We start from the raw sequence: 23,167 nt of genomic DNA, 5'->3' as shown, positions 1-23,167 counted from the left end.
TTCCTCTTACATATTCCTCCTAGTGACCTGCTTATGGTGACAGAACCAAAAACAGGGCATGAAAGTGGACAAGTATGCATGGCCTTGATGGGATCCATTTTTGCACTCACTGGTTCAGATGATATCTTTGAGTATCTAATACTATCAGGAATCACACCAGAAAATCTGCAAAATATATTTGTTATATATCACTACTGGCTTATCCTTAAAAAAATATTTTTTAAAATTTACACTCACTACCAATCATAGATATTTCTATGTAATGTCAGAAAATTCTATTTAAACTCAAGAATTAGTAAACTTAAATATTGAAGTTATACATTAATAACAGGTCAGATTAAATTTTGCTGGAATGAAATTTTTTTAAATGAAGAAAAGAAATAAAATAAAATTGCATAGCTATTACAAGGAGATTTTTTTCAGGGAGCTTGAAGAATTTCCTAGTGGGTAATTTTCATTTTACCTCAAGCTTGGACACACAAAAATTCAGGGTATTTAAAGTTCTCAGAAATGGGAATTTCAATTGAATGTGGAAGAATGTGATTTTCTAATCCAATCTCCTTCCTTAAAATTTACCAGTAGTAACAGAAAATGAAAATTATAGAAAAAATATTTATCCTTCATGAAACAATAACATACAAGTCAAACAATAAACTGTACTTCAAATACTAAGTATAGGCCAAAATAAATGAAAGAGCTGAGAAAGGTGACACATAACTCCTTTCAAAACCTTGGGTGGGTCACACTGGTCACTTCCCGTGAACGAGAAACCTTATGCCTATGGCTATGTCCATTGTCTATGACTAAGTTTCATTCTAGCCTTAGGAAATCACCTGGTGAAGTGGGGAAAGTTAAGAAGGAAAGGAAGATTTCTAATAAAATATAGTAGATTGAACACGTGCATTTATATTTGCTCCCTCCTGGAGCACATTAAATGACATAGTTTTTAAAAAAGGTATAGACTCTATAAAAAAGAGAAATTGGGAATAGAGACAAGAATGGATGAAATGTTAACAAACGGAGGGAAATGGAAAGCAGGTGGAAGACTAGTAATTAACTAACTGTAGGGAAAGATAAAACCTGTGTGCCTGAATAAAAAAAATGCCAATGAAGATTCAAGCTGTAGAAACCTTAGATTCAGGAAGCGGAGGCAAGGGGTACCTCAGGAGGTAGGAGGGGGAGGTTGGGCTGAAAAGATGAGGTCTGGTTGAAATCTTTATAAGGAACAGTTAGATCCCTATGTAGGGTGAGGGTAATTCTGTGATGAAATTCTTAGACTGTAACTTGTAAGACACTATGTACAATGGAGATCTGAAAGAGAACATTCGTAAAACTGAGAAACTCAGTACTGTAGAGTGAGATCCCTAGTCTGACTCCTTTGCTCTGCTTCTGGTAACAGATGTATCCCCACTAGCAGGAAATTGGATTGAGTTTTCTCTAGACCAGTGGTACTTAAATTGTGGCTCCAGGACCACAACTTTACAAATGCAAATTCTCAGGCTCTACCTACTGAATCAAAAAATCTGGGCCTAGCAATTTGTATTTTAACAAATCTTCCAGGTGATTCTGAGGCACTCAGGTTTGCGTCTCGAACTCAGATTTGAGAACCACTGCTCTAGAGAAACTGATTGGCCCAAGAGAGCTGGTGCCAACCAGATCACTCTGCCACGAAGCATGTCAGTTGGCTGTACTCAAGCATGCACATAGAGTTTCCAACATGCTTTTTAAAATACCTGACATGCAAGAGATCACAGGATATTTGAGGAGAGCCTTGAAGATGGAATAAAGAAATTCAAACAGGGAAAAGAACCTGGAGAGAAGTGTGATATTGAAGAGAGCAGAAGAAACTTCAAAAATATAAATGATATCTTCAAAAAGTTAAGAAAAGGAATTGAATTCATGAAACCAGATAGGATGATAAGAAAAAAAAGGAATAATAGGAAAACAAGAAACAGCTTTTTGGAAATTGAAAGCATGATTGCTGAAATTAAAAAAGAAAAAACCCTGTGGAAGAGTTATGTGTATATGAGGGTCATCCAAATTGAAATGACCCACTGCGCATCCAGCACAAGAATGAAAAAATATCTGCACCAATTCGGAAACTGAAATTTCTTCAGCTTAAGAGAGGTGCAAAAAAGTTACATATAAAGCCTGGGGTAGCAAAATCGCATCTGGTAACTGCAGCAGCCACATTGTGGAACCTAGGAGACAATGGGAAAATGCCTCCAAATTTCAGAAAGAAGTTTTTAACTAATGTCCAACCAAACAATTTTTAAAGTGTAAGGATGGAATAAAAATATTTTCAGATATACAAGATCTTATAACTTTACTCCACAAGCTCCTTTACTCAGAACGTACTCCATGTAAACAAAAAGACACGAGATTTGGGAAGTATGGCCACCATCACAGGATACAGAGGAAAAGGATCCTCAGGATCACATCCACAGGAAACTCCACAGGTGACAGTGCAGCAGACTTAGAGCAACAATCAGTTGATTGGCTCAGAAGAACAGAAGGCTTCAAAAGTAACATCTCTAAGAGGGAAAAACGGACCTAACCAATTACTTAAAGAATTTTGACATGTGGGAAGTAATACTGAATTTGGGACAAATAAGCAATATTAGCATAGAAAACCAAGGCAATGAGTAATTTGAGGAAAAAAACTCAACAGGAGAGAAAGGTAGTCGTGGCTCAGTTCTGAAACACGTTTACAGTCATATTAACGTAAGCACTGACCATTGATTTAATAAAAATGATGACATAACCATGATGAGAGAATATGGGGAGGGAAGTATGTGCGGCAGTGGTGGTGTAAGTGGGCCAAATCTTCACATTTCATAATAGAAAGTCAATAGATAATGTACAGTTGTTAAATCGATCATGAAACAGCAGAATACTTGTGTATGGATTCAGTGAAAAGGTGATGATGAGCCCGTACTCCAAATGGAGAACTGAAACTAAACAGCTGGGAGGATAACGGCTATGTTAGAAAAAGTTATATGATAACCAACAAAAGTCATGAGCTGGCAAAGACAGAGCTATAAAGAAACAAAGTGTGCTAATTTCCAAATGTTTCATAATAGAGAAGAAAGAAGTGTGGCCAAAAAAAGGGAAACACACATTTTTAAAACTTCAATTCCTAATGTTTTGCATAGTCTTTTTCTCCTATCCATAGAAATTCTAAAAACGAATGTCTCTTAAGTTTTTCGAGCTTTGTATAAAGTTCAACAAAATTTCAGCTCCAAAAATTCTTTTGCTTTTTTAAAGTTTAAAGTAAATAAAATGTAGTGTATTTTATTTTTCACTTTGTCTACCTATCTTAGCTATCGAAACCTCCCTCCCTCCCTCCATCCATCCTTATGTCTGCATCAATACTTTAGGTAATATCTAGAACAAGGTTCACCAATTGTTAATGATGATTGTTCTGAGTTGTGAGATTTGGAATTAGCTTTTACTCTTATGTTTGTACTTTTTGCATTGATTGAACTTTCAAAAATAATAATATCAGTAGTAAAATATCTTTAGTTTTGAAGTTGAAGGGGTCTCTTTTAATGAGTTTTATTGCTTGGAAGTTGAATGATGTCATTCCCTTTTCATCATGTTTCTATATTATAATCTCTCATCATATGCTTTTAGCACTCATAAATAAATCACCCGTTTCATATTGCTCATTTCCTCATTTACTATTTTTTCTCCAGGTAAACGTCATAATATTACACTTGTTTATCCCTATGAGTCAGAAAATGTGCTTAACTTATACTATTATTTATAATTCTCTGTGTATTTCACATTTGAAATGGACACAAACAGAATGGTCACATTTTTGCTATGGATTTTTTTACCATAATTAATTTTCTTGCACAAAGATATAGATATATTTCTTGGAACTTTAAGAAAAATACTGTGGAACATCAAATTTTGGTTCATAACTGAGCTTTTCTGTTTACCTTGACAACATTCAAACAAGTACCCAAATATCAAGGAAAGGAAGCTTTCACCTACTTTTACTTAGCGAAATCTAAGACAAGCCCTACCTCCATCAACAAAAATGACAGTAAGAACAACTCGACAACAGTTGTAGCTGGGGACATAACTAAGACACTATTCAAACTATTTAACAACCTGGGCAGGGTGACAGTGGGAATCAGCCAATCAGAACAGAATTGCTGGAGTTGGAAGGTACCCACCTGAGCAGGTATTAACCCTGTAGTTGCAGAACTGTAGGAAGATGGAGAAGGGTCCACAGTGGGACTGGGTCACCTGGGATGATGGTGGGCATTCAAGAGGCTTAGGGCAGCAGCTATATATCCATTGTGTGAAAATATTTTAGTAGTTTAACCACCACCAGTACAGGCAGTACTATAGCCAAGGATGAAGACCAACCTTGGTTATAGATTCTACAGAGTTAGAGTTTACATACAAATTCAACCCTAAAGCACAAAGGCAAAGTTAAAGCCATGTTTTGAAGAGTTCTAGTAAGTCACTGTTTGAAATCTCACCATCATTGATCAATTAACTTTGGGTTAAGCATTACCATCTTTCTTTTAAAAATGAAAATACAGTTATCAAGTAGTAATATTAAAGCTATTGTCAGCTACTAACACTGACGTGGGGCCCTCTCAAGTGGTTAAGAACAAGATGCCAAGAGAAGGGCAGTTTTGGAAGGTGGGGTACAAGGGGGACAATGTAAGTAATGGGATCCTTTACGGGTGAGCAGACAACACACAAAGAGAAGACATAAAGAAGTGGAGGGGAGTGAGTACCAATGATGATAAGAGATAAGTTAGGAGAAATGCCAGAGACAACAATTTTCTACTTGTTAATTTTTCCCAGGCTCCATTCTGGAAAGAAGACAAGAAAAAAGTTGGCTCCAGTATTTCATCTCATTTCAGCAGCAGGCAAATGGCTAACCCTTCAATGTATGCTCCATTCCAGAGCCAAAATTCATTTTCTTCTCCATGCTTCCTACTGCATTTTGTTCTATTAAGGAGCCAAATATATTCATTGTAATACAAACATAGACTTTGAGAGCTAGAAGAGTTCTTAGGGTTCAGAGATAAAACCACCTTTTGATGATCTATGCCAAATAAGCAGAGATCTTGATTCCAAAAATCCAGGATTTCTCGACCTTCTCACCTGACATTTTGGGCTAGATATTTCTTTGTCGTGGGGGCCTCCTGTGCATTGTAGGACGTTTATCAGCATCCCTGTCTCCACTCACCACATGCCAGTAGCATTCCTCCTGTCCTGACATTCAAAAATGTCTCCAGACATTGCTGAATATACCCTGGGGGCAAAAGTGCCCCTGGTTGAGAACACTGCAATAATCTAAGAAAAATATTTGATTTTGGAAGGCATAGTGCTTTTATTTCTCTCAGATTTTCCTTTCTAATTGTGTTTACTATAGGCTAATATTAACATTGATTTTTATTTGCTGACCACAAATTATTGGAGAGCAGGGAAGTTGGCCAATAAATGTAAAAATAGCCAGAAACCAATCTGGAATTGAAAACATTTCATACTAAACTACGTTTTTATAATCAAGCTGTGGTGGCATCATTCGTTCATTCACTTTCTTTCAACAAATGTTTATTTACTAGGCACCATTCCAGAGACTGAGGATTCAGTGGTGAAAAAGACAGTTGAGTCTGGTCCCTCATGGAACTTACATTTCTGTGCCTGCCTACAAATATTCTGGTAAAATGTGAAAATTCTCAACATGGTCTAGCTGATCTTTGACTCTTATGTCTCACTGTACTCACAAAAATTCTAAAATAATATTTAAAAAATGTAGTTTTAGGTCATGCCACTACGGATATGATTGGTGGCTAAAATTTTTAAAAATACAATCAATTATATGCCTACTTCCAATGTAGTTTCCAGGTTGTATTCACACTGCTCCAAGCTCTTTCTCAACTCCATATTTTAGTGCATTCTGCTGCCCCTTTCAGAAATTTACTCTCCAACTCTCCTCTCTCAGCTCGACTAGTGAATTCTGAATTGTCATTCGTCACAATTGTCCCTATTTGCCTCATCTCTTATGTGAAGCCTTCGTTACCTCCAAGGCTGGGTTAGGCTTCCCCATTGAAACTCCTTTAAAATTCACTCCTTATTCCATCATGGCCTTTATGCTCTGCTGCAATTGTTTGCTTCTTGAAGTTATAGGATGTACCTTGTTCATCATCATATACCCAGTAAGTAGCATATTCTGTCACATATTGGGTGCTCAATGTACAGTTATTGAATAAGTAAATGAAGAACTAATCCACTTGGGAAATGCTTCCTGTTATAGATTCTAACAGCTATGACCCATCCTGGCTGAGGCAGGTGTTTATTCCAATAACAAGATAGCTCTTCATTATTTCCTAATATCTGGATTCTCAACCTTCTTGGTTTCCATTGATTTCTCAATTCCTGACAGTTTGCCTAGTTACTAGACTTGTCTTGCCTTTGGTATATCCTTTTTACTTTGTGAGGTTGACCTTGATAACCACACTTCACCCCTAAACATTACTCCCCACGTCTCCCTTCCTCCAAGCATCCATGTATCACTGTTGTACCCACTCAAGCCTTTTCCTAACTGTTACTACATTCATTCTTTAGTTAAAGTAGTAATATTTCTTAGGTACCTATTATGAATTTGGCATTGTGCTTAGTGTTTCGCATACAAAGATACACAGAGAAACTCTTGCTCTTGGGCATAGTGGGCCACATGCTTCTTCAACTTTATACACACATCCTGGGCCATTTGTATACACAGACGGGTGCCAGAAGGAATGTGTCATATTTTTGAGATTGGTCCCCAAACAAGCTTTCAGCTCCTCTATTCTCTGATCTCATGTCTGCCCCCTTTAAGTCATCATTTCAGCTCTTAGATGCCTTGTCTGTCCTGTCCTTCCAGGTAGGCAATACCATTTTGGGACTTCTACAGACCACATCACTCTCCAATTTCTTAGGTTCTTTACTTTGATAAAGCACTTCCTGAAACTGTTATCCCATTTGATATACCTCGCTCAGCTTGTTGCTGGAGCTCCAAAAACTTTGGAAAGTCCTTATTAGGTATGGTTCAGCACCTAGGGAATGAATGCTTTCCTGGCTGTCTTTCAAGAGGGGTATCAAATGCACAATTCTACCTTCCCAGAGAAAAACGATGACTTCCTCCGAGCCTTCTCAGCTCCCTGTTCACAGATGGGAAGTGAATTCTATCTGGCTGAGTCTGCTGAAATCTCAGTGCATCAATATTTCTAGAGGCATTTATATTATAAAGGTAGATAATTACAAATTAATAATTCAAATAATATATCCCACTTAAAAATGAGCAAAAAATATAAAGTATAATTTACAAAAGGAGAAAATTATATTGCCAATAAGAAGATAAAAAAGTTCAGCCTCTGATCCAGCAATTGCACTTTTGGGTATTTATACAAAGAAAATGAAGATAATAACTCGAAAGATATCTGCATCCCCATATTCATTGCAGCATTGTTTACAATAGCTAAGACACGGAAACAACCTAAATGTCCATCGATGGATTAATGGATAAAGAAAATGTGTATATACTTATATACTCAATGGAATATTATTCAGTCATAAAAAGAATGAAAACTTGCCATTTGAGACAACATAGATGGACCTTGAGGGCATATGGTAAGCGAAATATGTCAGACAGAGAAAGACAAATACTATATGATCTCACTTATATGTGGAATATAAAAAAAAACATAACCAAGCTCATAAATAACAAAGAACAGATTGATGGTTGCCAGAGGCAAGGGGTTGGGAGGGTGGGTAAAATGCATGAAGGGAGTAAAGGTACAAACTTCCAGTTATAAAATAAATAAGTCATGGGGATGTGATGTATAGCATGGTGACTATAGTTAAATAATACTGTATTGCATATTTGAAAGTTGCTAAGAGAGTAAATCTTAAAAGTTCTCATAACAAGAAAAAAAAATATGTAACTATGTATGGTGACTGATTGTTAACTAGACTTGTGGTGATCATTTTGCAATATATACAACAATCAAATCATTATGTTGTACACTTGAAGCTAATATAATATTGTATGTCAATTATACCTTAATTTAAAAAAAGGAAAAAGGAAAGTTTAGCCTCAATAAAAAGGATATATACAAATTAAAATGAAAAGGTAATAGAATTTCTTGTTTCTCAAGTTATTGTCAGTTACGAAATTATCCAGAATTGGTGAGAGTTTGAAGAAACAGACACTGTCATGCCCTGATGAGAAGGTAAATTAACACAAGCTTGTTGAAAAGTAAGTTTACAATGTTATTAAAAGTGCATATATCCTTTGACTTAACAATTTCACTTTTAGAAATTTAGTGTAAAGAAATAATTACAGAGGTGAATAAAATTGCATGTCCAATGATGGTCACAGCAGCATTTTAATAATTGAAATAATAGTGATAATGATGATGATGATAGCATTCACTGAGTACTTACTATGTGTCAGACACTGTTCTCAACTCTATGAGGCAGGTATTATTATTAGCTCCATTTTACCAACGAAGAAACAAAGTTATGAAGAAGTCAAATGACTGCTCAAGGTCTCACAGATACTAAATGGTGGAACCAAGATTCCAACCCAGGCAACCCATCTTTAGACTCTACGTTCATAATCACTAAGAATAGGTGGGTGACACTATTACCACATATCCATATGATAGAATGAAATACAGCCTTTTTAATACTTTAAAATATAAAGTTGCACTGGAAAATATTCACAATATATTGATGAGTGAATAAAACAGGCTATAAAAACAAGTTTTACAGTTTGATATCAGTTTTGTTAAGATTTGGGTATATCCACTGTGGTAGGAAGACTTCTAAGGTGACTCTCAATGATCCCCACCTCCTGCTATTCATACCCTTTTGTAATCCATTGCCCTAGAGTGTGAGCTAGACTTAGAGACTTGCTTTCAATAAATAGAATAGAGCAAGTGATGGAATGTCACTTCTGTAATTAGGTTACAAAAGGCTATGACTTCCACCTTGCTCACAGACTCTTGTGTACTTCCATGAAGCACGCTGTTATTTTGAAGAATTCCATGTGACAAGGAACTGAGAATAGTCTTTGGCCAACGGCTAGCGAGGAACTGAGACCCTCAGTCCAACAGTGTGTGAGGAACCGAATCCTATCAACAACGACTGAGTGAGCTTGGAAGGGAACCTGTCCTAGTTGAAAGTTAATTACAGCCTCATAAGAGATCCTGAAACAGAAGATCCAGCTAAGCCATATCCAGGTCCCTGACCCCAGAAACTGTAGATAATAATTGCTATTTTAAGCCGGTAAGTCTTGGGGTAATTTGTTAGGCAGCAAGAGATAACTAAAACATATATATTTACAGAATTTTAGATTATTATCTTCAGATAATATGATTATGATAACGAGAATGACATCTTTTCAACTTTGCTTCATTCCATACTTTGAAGTTTTTTATAAATAGCATATTTTATTTATATAATCAGAAAAAAACTTATATTGAAAGAGAAGAAAAGGTAAAGGTAACTCAACAAGATGTGTATCTTTTAATTGATAATTTTAGAACTTGCACGCCCCCTCAACTAACATGATGAAGCCTATGAGGGTAAAGTTGCTTAGGCTTGACAGCTCCAGAACAACTCTCTCATGTGACCTGGTGAACTTCCCAAACTACACTTTCCTTTAAGTAATTAATTTATTGATGGAACTAAAAATAGGGAATTTGGGAAATGATTAAAGTTGGCCTTATTGCTGCCATAACCCTCCTCCTCCGGCTCCTCCTCCTCCTTCTTTTGCTTCTTTTGAGGTTTCCATGTTTTGTAGAGTCTCCTTATTAATTCACTCCGAGATTCGGTGCCCTTGTGGCCCTTTCCATTTCTCCTAATATTAGCCCACCACCCCCGCTATCACTGCTACTCACAGTTCTTACTCTCCTCTCACTCTTCGTTCCTCTGTGCTGCAGAGCACTACTAGAGGACTAAGAGGCAGTATGACTTGGCAGTCAAGAACATTCTGCTCGAGTGTGAAACCTTGCTCTATCACTTAGTGTGTGTTCTGGAAAGTAACTTAAGCTCTCTTTATCTCAATTCCGTCATTTAAAAATGAGGATAATAACAGTGTCTACTTCACAGTTTATTTGAGTACTGAATGAATTAATTCACTCAGAACAGTGGCAAATAACAGCTCAATAAATGCTAATATTTATTATGATTACTTATCTATGTTAATGATTGATAGGTTTCTAATCACGATAATAGCTACCAGTTATTCCATCCTTCATATATTCCAGGTATTATGCTAAACACTTTGCATATGTTTTCTCATTTATCCCTTACAATAGCCCTGTGAGACAGATATTATTATCCCAATGAGGGTTAAGCAAACTGAGGTCAAGTAAAGTCATCTAGCAATGAAACAATGGAACAATAAAGTCAAGATTTAATACTGGATTTTTCTATGTTTCTTTAAGTGTGGGATGTGTACCACTGGTGAAATTGTTTTAGGAAGTACATAGACTCATCTGTTTCTTTGTTGTATCAAGATTCTAAGACACTTAGAAATGACCAGAATATTCTATTCATTTTTAGGTTTTCATAAAAAATATTAACATTGAGTTTATTAACATCAAAAAATAAACATGGATCATAGTCAAAAACATTATCACCCAGTGAAAGAAGCCTTCTACCAAAGACTACTATATAAGTCTATTTCTATGAAGTTCTAGAAAAGGCAAAACTAATCAATGGTGAGATATAATTTGAACAGTGGTTGCCTCTGAGGGGTGGGGGTGGAGTAGGGACTGGGAAGGGGTTTGAAGGAACATTCCGGGGTGATGGAATTTTCTATATTTTGATGGGAGTTTGGGTTATATAGATGTATTTTCTTGTCTCAAAAGTCAATGAATGGTATAATTAAAATTTGCACCTTTATTATACATAAATTTTACCTCAAAAGAAAAAATGAACTGTAAACAACATTCAACTCTAGTAAATGAGATGCACACTGAAGTGTTTAGGGGTGAAATGTAAAATGCATCAAAAATAAGATGGTTGATCACTGGAGAGATGATAGATAGATGAATAGCTATGTGATAAAGAAATGTAGTAAATGTTAATTGTAAAATCTAGGTGCTAGGTATAATTCTTTCAGCTTTTTTGTATGTTTTAAAACGTTTATAATAAAAAGGCAAAAAAGTAGGCTCTTACACTGCAGAAATTTGCTGGATTTTATTACCTAGCAAGGAAATTACATTGGCTATTCAAGAACTTCACTCTATTTTCCTAAATCTGGATCTATCTATCTATCTATCTATCTATCTATCTATCTATCTATCTATCCATCCATCCACATATATATACACACACATGCATATATATATCAAGAGAAAATTGTATTAAAAAATTGGAGAAGTGAGCTGTCCTTAAGTAAAGCACCATAGAAATCTAAAGTCTTCTAAGTTCATATTTCCTATTAGTTCATAAAATCAATCACTACCATTCATATAATTCTCTTTGCTGTATTTTTGACATCCAAAGAACAAGTGCACTTTTACTTATTAAATCCACTCTTTCTTGGAAAATAATATTGTTTTTAAAGACAATAGTCTTATTTCTACTGAGTTTTAAAATACACTATATCTTTAGCATTCTTCAACATGGACACATGAAAATACCTGACCCCTCTAGGACCAGACCAATAAGAATATCTGTTTATATTCAATTTATTCCATGCACAGAATCCAAAATGTTTCTGCATGATAACTTTACAGATCAAACACACCTTTTTAACTATGAAAGGGAAAGTAATTCTATTTTTATGTATAAGAATATTAAAACGAAGAAAGATGATTTCTTAGGGTGCTTATACAGAATAAGGGTAAACGCATGACCTTTAGACCACAAAATTACATTTTTATATTCATATGTTAGTATGCTACAATTTTTATTAGTCATGGAAAAATCTACTGCATATTGTATTTGGATAGTTCCATTTTAAACTTCTTCATATTCCTTTCTTTATCTGCATTCTTAATCCCATTTTTTTCATTCTTAACACTCTTTTTTCCATAACTGCTCATCTTATTAAAAATTTAGTAATTCCCTCTATCCTTCAATGAATTTTCAGAGAAATGAGATTTGATTATATGAAGGATTATTTAAAACCATGTTTTAAATATACTTGTCTAATACTAATGACAATTACTGTATTATTTTGGTAATAATGGGAGGTTATCATATTTTTTCTTTCAGTACCTCAAAATATATTACTAAACTTCATATGGAATTCTGTTTACAACTATAAAGTTTCTAAATAACCCTTCTAAGTAAAAATGATAAAAAGTTAAAAGACTAGGTCATTAATTTTTTTAAATTTCATGTTTCAACAGTAAGCACTATCTATATATTCCCCTCTGTGAAAGATAAGAGGTATACACGGTTCTTTCCTCCTCCTCAATTTTGTTATTATATATATATTTTTTATATTTTTGAGATTTATCATAGTTTCATCTATTTTATATCTGTAATTCTTAGAATTGATCACATTGGTTCTATATTTAAGTAGCCATCATAGTTTCTCCACTTCTGAGTTTTTATTTTGATTATTTTCTATGACATTTTGTAAAGGAGCTTCTTTTCCAAGAAGGAGTCATATGTGCTACGTCAGGAAAGGGGAAATTTCCCCTTCTACCGTTCTTGCGTTGTTACCGCTGGACTAATGATAAAATTGACACAAGACCAGATTAACAGGAGAAAAACCCAATTTAATATGTGTGTATTGGAGATCATAGAAAAACAATGCTTAGAGAGTGAACAAAGCAGGCAGTATGTATATCTTTTACAAAAAGAAACAATAAATTTTTGAGGAACGAGACGACAAAGAAACTTCGGTTTGGGGTACATAATAAGTGAGAAATTTAAATAGAGTTTAGGTTTGAGGTAGTAAATTAATAAAAGTAACAGGGTTTGTTTGTATAGGCTTCTCAGCCCTTAAGTCCCTAGCTCTGGTGATAAGGATGTCTTTCTCAGCCTTCAGGTGCAGGGAGGGCACTCTTCACGTGGGAGATTTATTTCCTGCCTTCAGAGAGACAAAGGACGGTCAGAGTGTCTTTTTTGTACCAGCTATTTCTTAAGCAACTTTAGTTCAAAATAATCACTATGCCATTGGGGGATATTCTGGGGTGGTCTGCCTTGGGTCCCAACAGTTATAGTCCATGAATTATTATAAACAAGACATCACCTATCTTTAATCTTGATCGTTGAAGAACAATTGCAGTAATTATGAGTATTTTATTTCTGTTCCATATTTCTATATTTTTCCTCTGAATCACAACTCATCATTATGTTGATGCCTTTGTCTCCATCTGAATCATCTTCTAATTGCTTTCCATTTTTGTTCTTTTTTATTTCATTTTGTGTGATTTCCTCAAGTTTGTCCTCTCTGTTTCTAAATGTGTTTTTAACTCTTGTTTATTTTATGTTTTATTGCTTCCAAAGAAGCTCATCTCACTAATAATGGTTTTATCTTTTTCCTTTTATTTTTTTTCTGTGCTCTGCTAGCTTGTTTTTCTCCTTTTTGCCATCTCTTCAGTTTTTGCTTTCTTTTGTGTCTATTTTTCACATTTTTGCAATCCCTAGAGAGGACATGGTGTTTGTATCTTCTATGGAGCATGCTTTGCGGTTTCTATATTTTCTGGGATAAATTGCTCTTCTGGTAGAATTTCATCCTCTGCATTTTGCTTATATTCCTTTCTCCTTAGTTTTCTGTGCTGGCACCTCCGTAGTTATTGGATGGAGACAATTCTATCTGGAGCAGCTCTTGCTGAACCCTGAGGGGATGGTAGCAGAAGTGAGGAGGGCTCACCTTCAAGCTTCAATTTGGGCTAGCCGTCTTAGAATCTCCCGCAGCAAATCTTCTGTTTCCTCTGTCCTGGTCACACATCTCCATTTAGCTTTTGGCATTCTCGAGGTCAGTATGGCTCTCAAAGACCTTCCTTAAATGAAAGGGTCCCTAGATTAGGAGGTAGTCCACATTGTTTCCCCTCCAGCCCTCACCCAGGCTCTCCTTCATCAGTGAAGACTACCCTTCCCTTTGCTCCATTCTTCCTAACATTTTACAGTATTTGACTGGGTTCTTACGGAACATTCCTCTAACTTTCCCAAGGCTTACCTCAGCTTCTGTATCTCATTCTGCTGTTGAAAGTATGGTTTGAGCTCTTCTCAGAATTGTGACATTTAACTCTCAGGAAGTCTGCAGCCTGCCATAAGACCAAGGAGATGGATACATGTTGACTCCTTTCATCCTTTCTCATGTGGGAGATCGAGATTTGGCCACCCTGAAATATATCTCTTTACCTTGATTGTTTTCTCTGACGGATATTTGACCTCCTCCACTACTTGCCTAAAGAATTTGACATAGTAACTCCTTCCTGGGACAGATCTTCTATCTGATGGCTGTCATATAATGTAAAACAGATGTTACAATAGAAAAGGCACCAACAAGCCCACCTTATCAGAAGTTCTGTCTCTCTGGCCACATTCTCTGGATGGCCCTACAAGGAGCTGCCAGACAAACATTTACATTTATAAGATCCATTTGTAAAGGTATCTCCCTCTCTGTATTGGGAAGAGGGGGGATGACCTCATTTCTAGAAACTTATCAATGTGGAAGGTGAGGCCTTAAATCTGCATAATAACCTTACCCTTGTTTACAGTGCTTTAGTGGTAATCTTCTGTAACTGACTCCCCCCACCCCCAACATCCTCCTTTGTTGTTGGCTGAAGATGGTATTTAAGACGAGAATTTCTGCTATTGTGTTGAGAAACGCAGTGTCCCTGCTTTCTCCCATGTATACATGTTATTAAACTTGGTATTATTTTCTCCTGCTAACCTGTCTTGTTAATTATTTGGCCAGCGATAAGAACCTTAAGGGAAAGGGCAGAGGGGGATTCTCCCTCTTCCCCCAACACTCACCTTGGTCCGATATAGCAGATATTTTTCCCAATTTAGTTTGGGGTTGTGACTCTTCAGTTGCTTTCGGTGGTTTGTAAAGGAGGGAAGTTATTAAAAATGTCTGTAGCAGCATCTCTAACTAGAAGAATTGCCTACCTTTGAAGTTGACATCAAGTCCCATCTCCCACTGAATTGTCTCCAACAAATCCGATCTCTCTCCTTTATGGCCCCTTCATGGAGCTTACTATTTTATCTCTGCAAAATATCTCAGATTATATCCTAAATCAGTCCTTATTTTTTTTTATATGAGTAAAAATTAGAACTTAATCTCCATGAGTGAAGAGATAACATCAGTCTGGTTTACCTCTTTTTCCTCACTACCTAGTATAATGCCTAGCAGACAGTAGGTACTCAATAAGAATTTTGAATGAAATGATGAATTAATTAGTTATACTCATGAATGTAGTATAAACTGACTTTCAAACAAGATTATATTATCTCTGAGGGCATCTAATGCATATCAAGATAAATAACTGAAAATTTTTTAAAAAGACTAATATATATATTATGTACATGGCAAAGCAGAGAGTTAACAAGCACTTAATGCATTGAAAATGGAATTGACTTAAAGAATTAATTAAATGTAATTGAATTGAATAAATATAATTAAATGTATTAAATTAAATTAAGTATACAGATACATTTGGAATACTACTTATACAGATTACATATTTCTGAAAGTTAGGGTAAAATGAAAAAGTAGACATCAAAAATTCAAATAAATGACAAGACAAAGGCAAAAGAACTATGTTAGAGGTAAAATGGAGGAAGGAAAGAAAGTTGTTTGGATATTAAAGTTTGTGAAGTATTTTTTGTTTCCTTTTTTTGTTTCTGCAACAGAAAAACGAGTATTAGCTTATTAAAAGAATAGATTAAAGGAAGTTTTAATGATGCCTTGTAATGCCAATGTTGGATTTATGCATGATTCAAATATGTTTTTGAATTTCAGAAGAGAAAGGTTTAGTTCTCAGTGGTTTAACTATTTAGTTTTCCTACAGTTTAGACAGACATTCTGGGAGCAATTTAAAAACATGACATTAAAACAGTTTTGAAAAAAAAATATTTTTTTCTATGTAGGAAGGCACATTTGGTATTTCATGATTTGAAGTTATTTGAAATAACTGAGATGTCCAAGTTTAGTTTTTATAGTGCAACATTATGACAAAACTCAGTCTTTGTGTGTAACAGGATAAAATTTTGGTAAATGTCTAAAGCTATTTTAGCATATTAAGGAAGAATAAAAAAGATAGTAAATTACCAATAAACTCAGCAAACAATGCTAATAGCTTAAAGGCTTATGAAGTTCAAATGAAAAAACACTAAATATTATGATAATCTAGGCTAACTTGTCATTCTAATCTTAGAACCCAGTAAAAACAGGGTAATTATAGGTTTGCATTTACAAAATACTATGAATCATAAATATCAAACATTTGGCAGTAAACTGAATGACATTTTAACCTAGTTCCTATGTAAATTCATGACAGTACCACATATGTAATATTTAAACAAAAAGAACAACATATTTCCTTCACCTTGTAATATGGTATATTTAAACAGAAATGAGAGGCTCTATATGAATAGTGACATAAATCATCAATAAGTGTTTTATTATAAATATATTTGCATTAGTAATGTTTCTATATATATATTTATAAAGTGATAATTATCATTGACTTCATAATTACTGAAAACTACAAAAAAATTCAAGATTCCCTACTTTGCTATATATTAAATTAAATCTTAAAAACAATGATTAAAAGGTAATTGCCCTAAAAATGATTTTTGTAAATAAGAAAGCCTCCATTTCATATAAAGGTTCAGTGCAGATCAATAGATACTTGAAGAATATCTAAGGTATATCTATGGGTACAGTTTCAGAAAATATTTATCAATGATTATGCATCAGAAAGGAAAATAAATGTTAAATCACAAGTATGATTTAACTAACAATTTAATACACAGGTAATTTGTCATAATTGCACCTATGATCTAAAATAAAATAGATGTGAGAAATAACTTAGGTTGGAGAAATTTCAAAGGTAAGGAAAACAATTCTAAAATTTATAATTTAAGATTGTCTTTAAGCTTGTGGCTAAAGACAAATTTTCATATCTTCCACTGTGTTAGGATTTTCTCTATGACTTGAACGTGAGTGTAGCGTTAACTCAGTTCTCTGCAATGAAATGTATCTTATGGGAATTTCAAATACAATTTTGAACATTCCAGCATATTTTCATTTACTTATGAAAACTGGTTTGTTTTTTTTTTCAGTGAGGAAGATTAGCCCTAAGCTAACATCCATTGCCAATCCTCCTCTTTTTGCTGAGGAAGATTGGCCCTGGGCTAAGATCCGTGCCCATCTGCCTCTACTTTATATGTAGGATGCCTGTCACAGCATGGCTTGATGAGTGGTGCGTAGGTCCATGCCTGTGAAGCCTGGGCCACCGAAGTGGAGCGCATGAACTTAACCACTACATCACTGGGCTGGCCTGTGAGAACTGATTTTTATTCATAAAACATAATATACCTCTTACATAATTCCTTGGAATTATTCTCAGGACCCAAGTTTTTATCGACTCCTGCCTTCCTTACACATAGCTCCCATTCCTATGCTCCTTTAAGCTGACATGGTTAAATGAAGATTATTATGCTGATAGGATTGGATCTCTACGCCTTAAATAAATATTAGAAAAGGCCACATAGCACAAAATGAAGTACATGCTAAAATTCTATAACAGGTATAAGGACCAAAATCAGGACACATGGAATTTTATAAAGTAATTAGCTAGAATGGTCTAATATTTTTGGATAGTAAGACAATTATTTATTTTCACTAACAAAGGATATGCATAGCTAGCAAGACACTGTATGAAAGCCACTTATTTAGTCAAAATATTTTTAGCATTATAAAGTTAGAAATATATAAAAAATAGAAGAAGAAAAATCTATGACATAACTATTCCCATTCAATTTTCTTGTCTTAGAAGAAATCCTTCATTTAACGGAGGGTGAAAAACTAGATTCAATTAAATAAAATTCATGCTGTGCCCTATTTTTACTGTTCATTTAAGACTAGAAAGTCTAACATTTAAGCAAAAAATTTTCATTCAAACAATGGTCTAATATTTTTGGATAGTAAGACAATTATTTGCACTAACAAAGGATATGCATAGCTAGCAAGACACTGTATGAAAGCAATATCCATGGAGTCTACATGTGAGAAAAACTTGAGGTGATACTGTCTTATATTGAGGTGTGTTTTTCTTTTTTAAATTTTGTTTGCTTTTTTCGGCTTATTTGGTTTTTCAATACGTAAATTATTTTTGAATAGAGGCCAAAGCAGACCTGCCTCATGTTAAATTTCTATTTATATTGAACCAAGTGTGTGTGTACATCTATATAATTAATATATTAATATATTATAATATTACATATAATTTTTTCCTTTTATCAGATAGGAAATATGTCTGAGTTTTGAGAGAACCTGGTAGACAGTATTAGTTTTGTTTCTAGAACTTTAATTAGCCTAGTAATTAGCTACTTATGAAGACATGGAGAGAAAATATGCTCAGTGGTGGAGCACTTAGACGGAGTCAGGCTCCTGTGTTTGTACCCTAGCTTCATCACATACTATCTGATATGACCTTTGGCCAATTATTAAAATTCTTTCTGTCTCATTGTTCTGATTTATAGCAAAAGCTCATATATAATGGGTTACTGTGAGGATTAAGCAAATTAATACCTGTAAAGTGTTATCACTGGGGCATTCTAAATGCTGGGTACATTTGAGTTATTATTAAATCTCCATCGTCAGTCCTCCTGGCTCCCTGATCACACAATCTAGTCTGCAGAAGTGTCTTATATAGGTAATGCATTATAAAAAATTAAATTTCACTGTTTTTTGGCAGTGTATATATTCTCTAATGTACCAATCCCCACCATTCCCTATTGTCTTATAACAGTCTATTGCATATATCAGAGTTAGCAGCCTGTCCCCTGAGGCATTTGAGTTCAGAACCTTTTGATAATGCCTACTCTTAACTGTCTTCACCTGCTTTATATGAGCTTCTTTATACTTTATTGTCATCAAATCATGGGATCTGTTCTGCCTAGTGGAGCTGTACTATGTTTTCTATCAATCTTATTTAATCAAATTCAAACCCAGAGTGTGCCAAAGAATGATGTTTTTGAACTGTAAGCTCTAAGAATCACAATGAATATTACTTCCGTTTTCTCTCATAATGTACTTCAAATTGTAGGATACAATTACCAACAATATAGTCTAGTAATATAGTGATTGATATCCTCTCAACTTTCTGAAAATGGATATGAAAAATAAGTCACTGCAGGGGGAAAGCACTTGTTGAACATCGTGCTCCACATTGGTGATGCAGTAGGGTTGTACCCTGGATAAAGCCATTCTACTGCACCTTGTTTTTTCAAACATTTTGCTTCCACATTCAGATTATTAAAGTTCTCATAGTGGCAATCCCTTGCCTTTGGGAGGAGATGCCAATGTTTCAAAGGAAAAGTAATAATTGGTCTACAGTAAAAGTAAGCTTGAAAAAATTTGTATTTGAATATTATCTATTAAATCAGAAATTGAAGATAATGAACAAATTGTCACCTAAGAAATTACATGAAGAGCAAATCTGGGTTAGAAGGCCGTTAATATTAAGTACACAACATATATATCAAGAAAATACTAAAATGATGATAGTTTAAAACAGGGCCCAGAATACTATCCAGCCATTAAAAGTGATACTGTAGCTGCTTCTGATTCCTAATACTACAAGATTGTGTTATTTGGATCAACCCTTTAGCTGAAAACAAGAAAAACGCTGGATAAAAAATAAACACAAGACGGAGCGACGTCAGCATCATGGCGGAGTGAGCTTTCCCGTGAATTCTTCCCCCACAAAATACAACAAAAGTAACAGCCACAGACCAACAACGGAATCCCAGACAGTGAAAAGCTGGAGCGGAGGGATCCACACTGCCGCACATCTGAGAGCGGAACGTGCTGGGCCCCCGGAGGAAGTGGGGAGAGGTAAGGAGAACTCCGCTCCCTCCCCATCAGATCAGCGATCCGGTCCGCGCGGCTCCCAGAGAGGGGGGAGGGGCGGCCCTCGGCGGGAAACTGTAGCTCTTCGGGCTCTCTCAGCCAGTGGGAAACTCCCGCACAGAGGGCTCAGAGGAGCCACAGGGCTACCATCAACATCTGAGCAACCCAGAGAGCGGATAAAGAGGGGCAAACGAGAAGCCTCCCACGTCAGGGACCCAGAGGGCAAAAGAGAGAGCTCCCCCCTCCCCGCAACCCGGAGTCTGCAGCTCGACCAGATCTAGCGGTCCGAGGCAGACCTGAATAAACTGGACTGGACCCGTGGATCGCAGTGGGGAAAAGAAACAAAACAAAACAAAACAAAACTGCGGATCGCAGCAGAAAAACTGGGGCAGAGCGCAGGGGGCTTAGACTACACAGCCCTTTACCACCAGACAGTGGCGGCAGGTGGAAATTGCAACCAGAGACTTCCAGGATGAGGAAAATCAAAACCAACACAGGAACCACAATGCAAAAATATATGAAATCACCAGACCAGAAACAAAATGACAAGCACCCAGAAATCAACCCCGAAGACACAGAAATCCATAAACTAAATGACAGAGATTTCAAAATAGCTATCATAAAAACACTCAACGAAATACGAGACAACACAGACAAACAATTAAATGAGATTAGGAGTTTCTTCACAAAAGAGATTGAAATCATAAAGAAAAACCTATCAGGGCTGATGGAGATGAAGAACACAATGGAGGAGATAAAGGAGAATCTGGAATCTTTAAAGAACAGAGCTGACAATATGGAGGAAAGAATTAGTACTTTAGAGGATAGGAATACAGATATACTCCAGATGGAAGAAGAGAGAGAACTAAGACTAAAAAGAAATGAAGAAAGACTCCGAGAAATATCGGACTCTATTAGAAAATGTAACATAAGAATTATAGGTATTCCTGAGGGAGAGGAGAGGGAAAGAGGAACAGAGAGCCTATTCAAGGAAATAATAGCTGAAAATTTCCCAAATCTGGGGAAGGAGCAGGAAATACCAGTAAGCGAAGCCAACAGGACTCCTATATATATTAACAGACAAAGGCCTTCACCACGACACCTAGTGGTAAGGCTAGCCAGGGTCAACGACAAAGAAACAATATTAAGGGCAGCTAGACAAAAACAAAAAACAACGTACAAAGGAACTCCCATCAGGCTCTCAGCGGATTTCTCAACAGAAACTTTTCAGGCTAGAAGAGACTGGAATGATATATTCAAAATACTAAAAGACAAAAACTTTCAGCCAAGAATACTCTATCCAGCAAAAATATCCTTCAAATATGATGGAGAAATAGTAACTCTCCCAGATAAACAAAAGCTAAGGGAGTTCATGGCCACGAGACCGCCACTACAAGAAATACTCAAGAAGGCCCTCAGGCCTGAAAACAAGAAGAGAAAGGGAACACAAAGCTTGGAGTAAGGAGAAAAGTAGGTAGACAAAATCAGAGAAATAGTAGATCTTTACCGGAATAGGTTAGCAACCACTTAAATACTAAACTCAAAGATCAAAGGAAGAAATTCACCAAAAATAAATTTAACCTCATCACTGTAAACACACAGCCACAACACAAGATAGAATAAGGTATAACAAGAGCAACTTAGAAGGGGAAGAGGAAAGTGACTGAATTGACTTAGTATAAGGAAATAGGAGGCTATCAGATAATGGACTATCTCATACAGAAGATTTTTCGCCCAAACCTCAAGGTAACCACTAAACAAATAATCAAATTAAAACCACATATGATAAACAAAGAGAAAACTAGAAGAATCATAAGACAGAACAACCAAACTGAATTGGCAGTCCAAAGCAAATGGGACAAGAAACAAAGGAAATGCAAAAGAACCAGAAAATAAGTGACAAAACAGCAACATTCAACCCTCATATTTCAATAATTACCCTAAATGTAAATGGATTGAACTCTCCAATCAAAAGATACAGAGTGGCAGGATGGATTAAAAAGCAAGACCCAACAATATGCTGCCTTCAGGAAACACATCTTAGCACTAAAGACAAGCACAGGCTCAGAGTGAAAGGATGGAAGACAATACTCCAAGCTAATGGCAAACAAAAGAAAGCAGGTGTTGCCATACTCATATCAGACAAAGTAGACTTCAAGATAAAACAGGTTAAGAAAGACAAAGAAGGGAAATATATAATGATAAAAGGGACACTCCATCAAGAAGACATATCACTTATAAATATATATGCACCCAACATAGGAGCACCAATGTACATAAAACAACTATTAACAAACCTAAAAGGAGAAATCAACAACAACACAATAATAGTAGGGGATCTTAACACCCCACTTACAGCAATGGATAGATCCAGACAAAAAGTTAATAAAGAAATATTAGATTTAAATGAAAAACTGGACGAGATGGACCTAGTAGACATATACAGAGCACTCCACCCAAAAACAGCTGACTACACATTCTTCTCAAGCGCGCATGGAACATTCTCTAGGATAGACCATATGTTGGGAAACAAAGCAAGCCTCAATAAATTTAAGAAGATTGAAATCATAACAAGCATCTTTTCAGACCATAGGCTATGAAACTGGAAATGAACCAGGAAAAAAAAACTGGGAAAGTGACAAAAATGTGGAGATTAAACAACATGCTACTGAACAACCAATGGATCATTGATGAAATTAAAGGAGAAATCAAAAACTATCTGGAAACAAACGAAAATGATAACATGCCATATCAAACCATATGGGACGCAGCAAAAGCGGTCCTGAGAGGGAAACTCATAGCGATACAAGCCCACCTTAACAAACAAGAAAAAGCCCTAATAGGCAGCCTTAAATTACACCTAACAGAACTAGAAAAAGAAGAACAAACAAAGCCCAAAGCCAGCAGAAGGAGAGAAATAATAGAAATCAGAGCAGAAATAAATGATATTGAGACCAAAAAAACAGTAGAAAGGATTAATGAAACAAAGAGTTGGTTCTTCGATAAGATAAACAAAATAGACAAACCCTTAGCCAGGCTAACTAAGAAAAAAAGAGAAAAGGCTCAAGTAAATAAAATTAGAAATGA

General features: G+C 35.6%; 1 protein-coding gene across 3 annotated transcripts in view; it reads right to left on the bottom strand.

The window, feature by feature from the left end:
- PTCHD4 (patched domain containing 4) overlaps nucleotides 1-23,167 on the bottom strand; it is a 195,315-nt gene that overhangs the window by 94,460 nt on the left and 77,688 nt on the right. The gene's annotated exons all lie outside the window — the stretch shown is intronic.

This window comes from Diceros bicornis, chromosome 14, assembly GCF_020826845.1.
Source record: "Diceros bicornis minor isolate mBicDic1 chromosome 14, mDicBic1.mat.cur, whole genome shotgun sequence".
NCBI lineage: Eukaryota > Metazoa > Chordata > Mammalia > Perissodactyla > Rhinocerotidae > Diceros > Diceros bicornis.
Note: the sequence above shows the minus strand (reverse complement) of the source record. Positions and strands in the feature narration are given on the sequence as shown.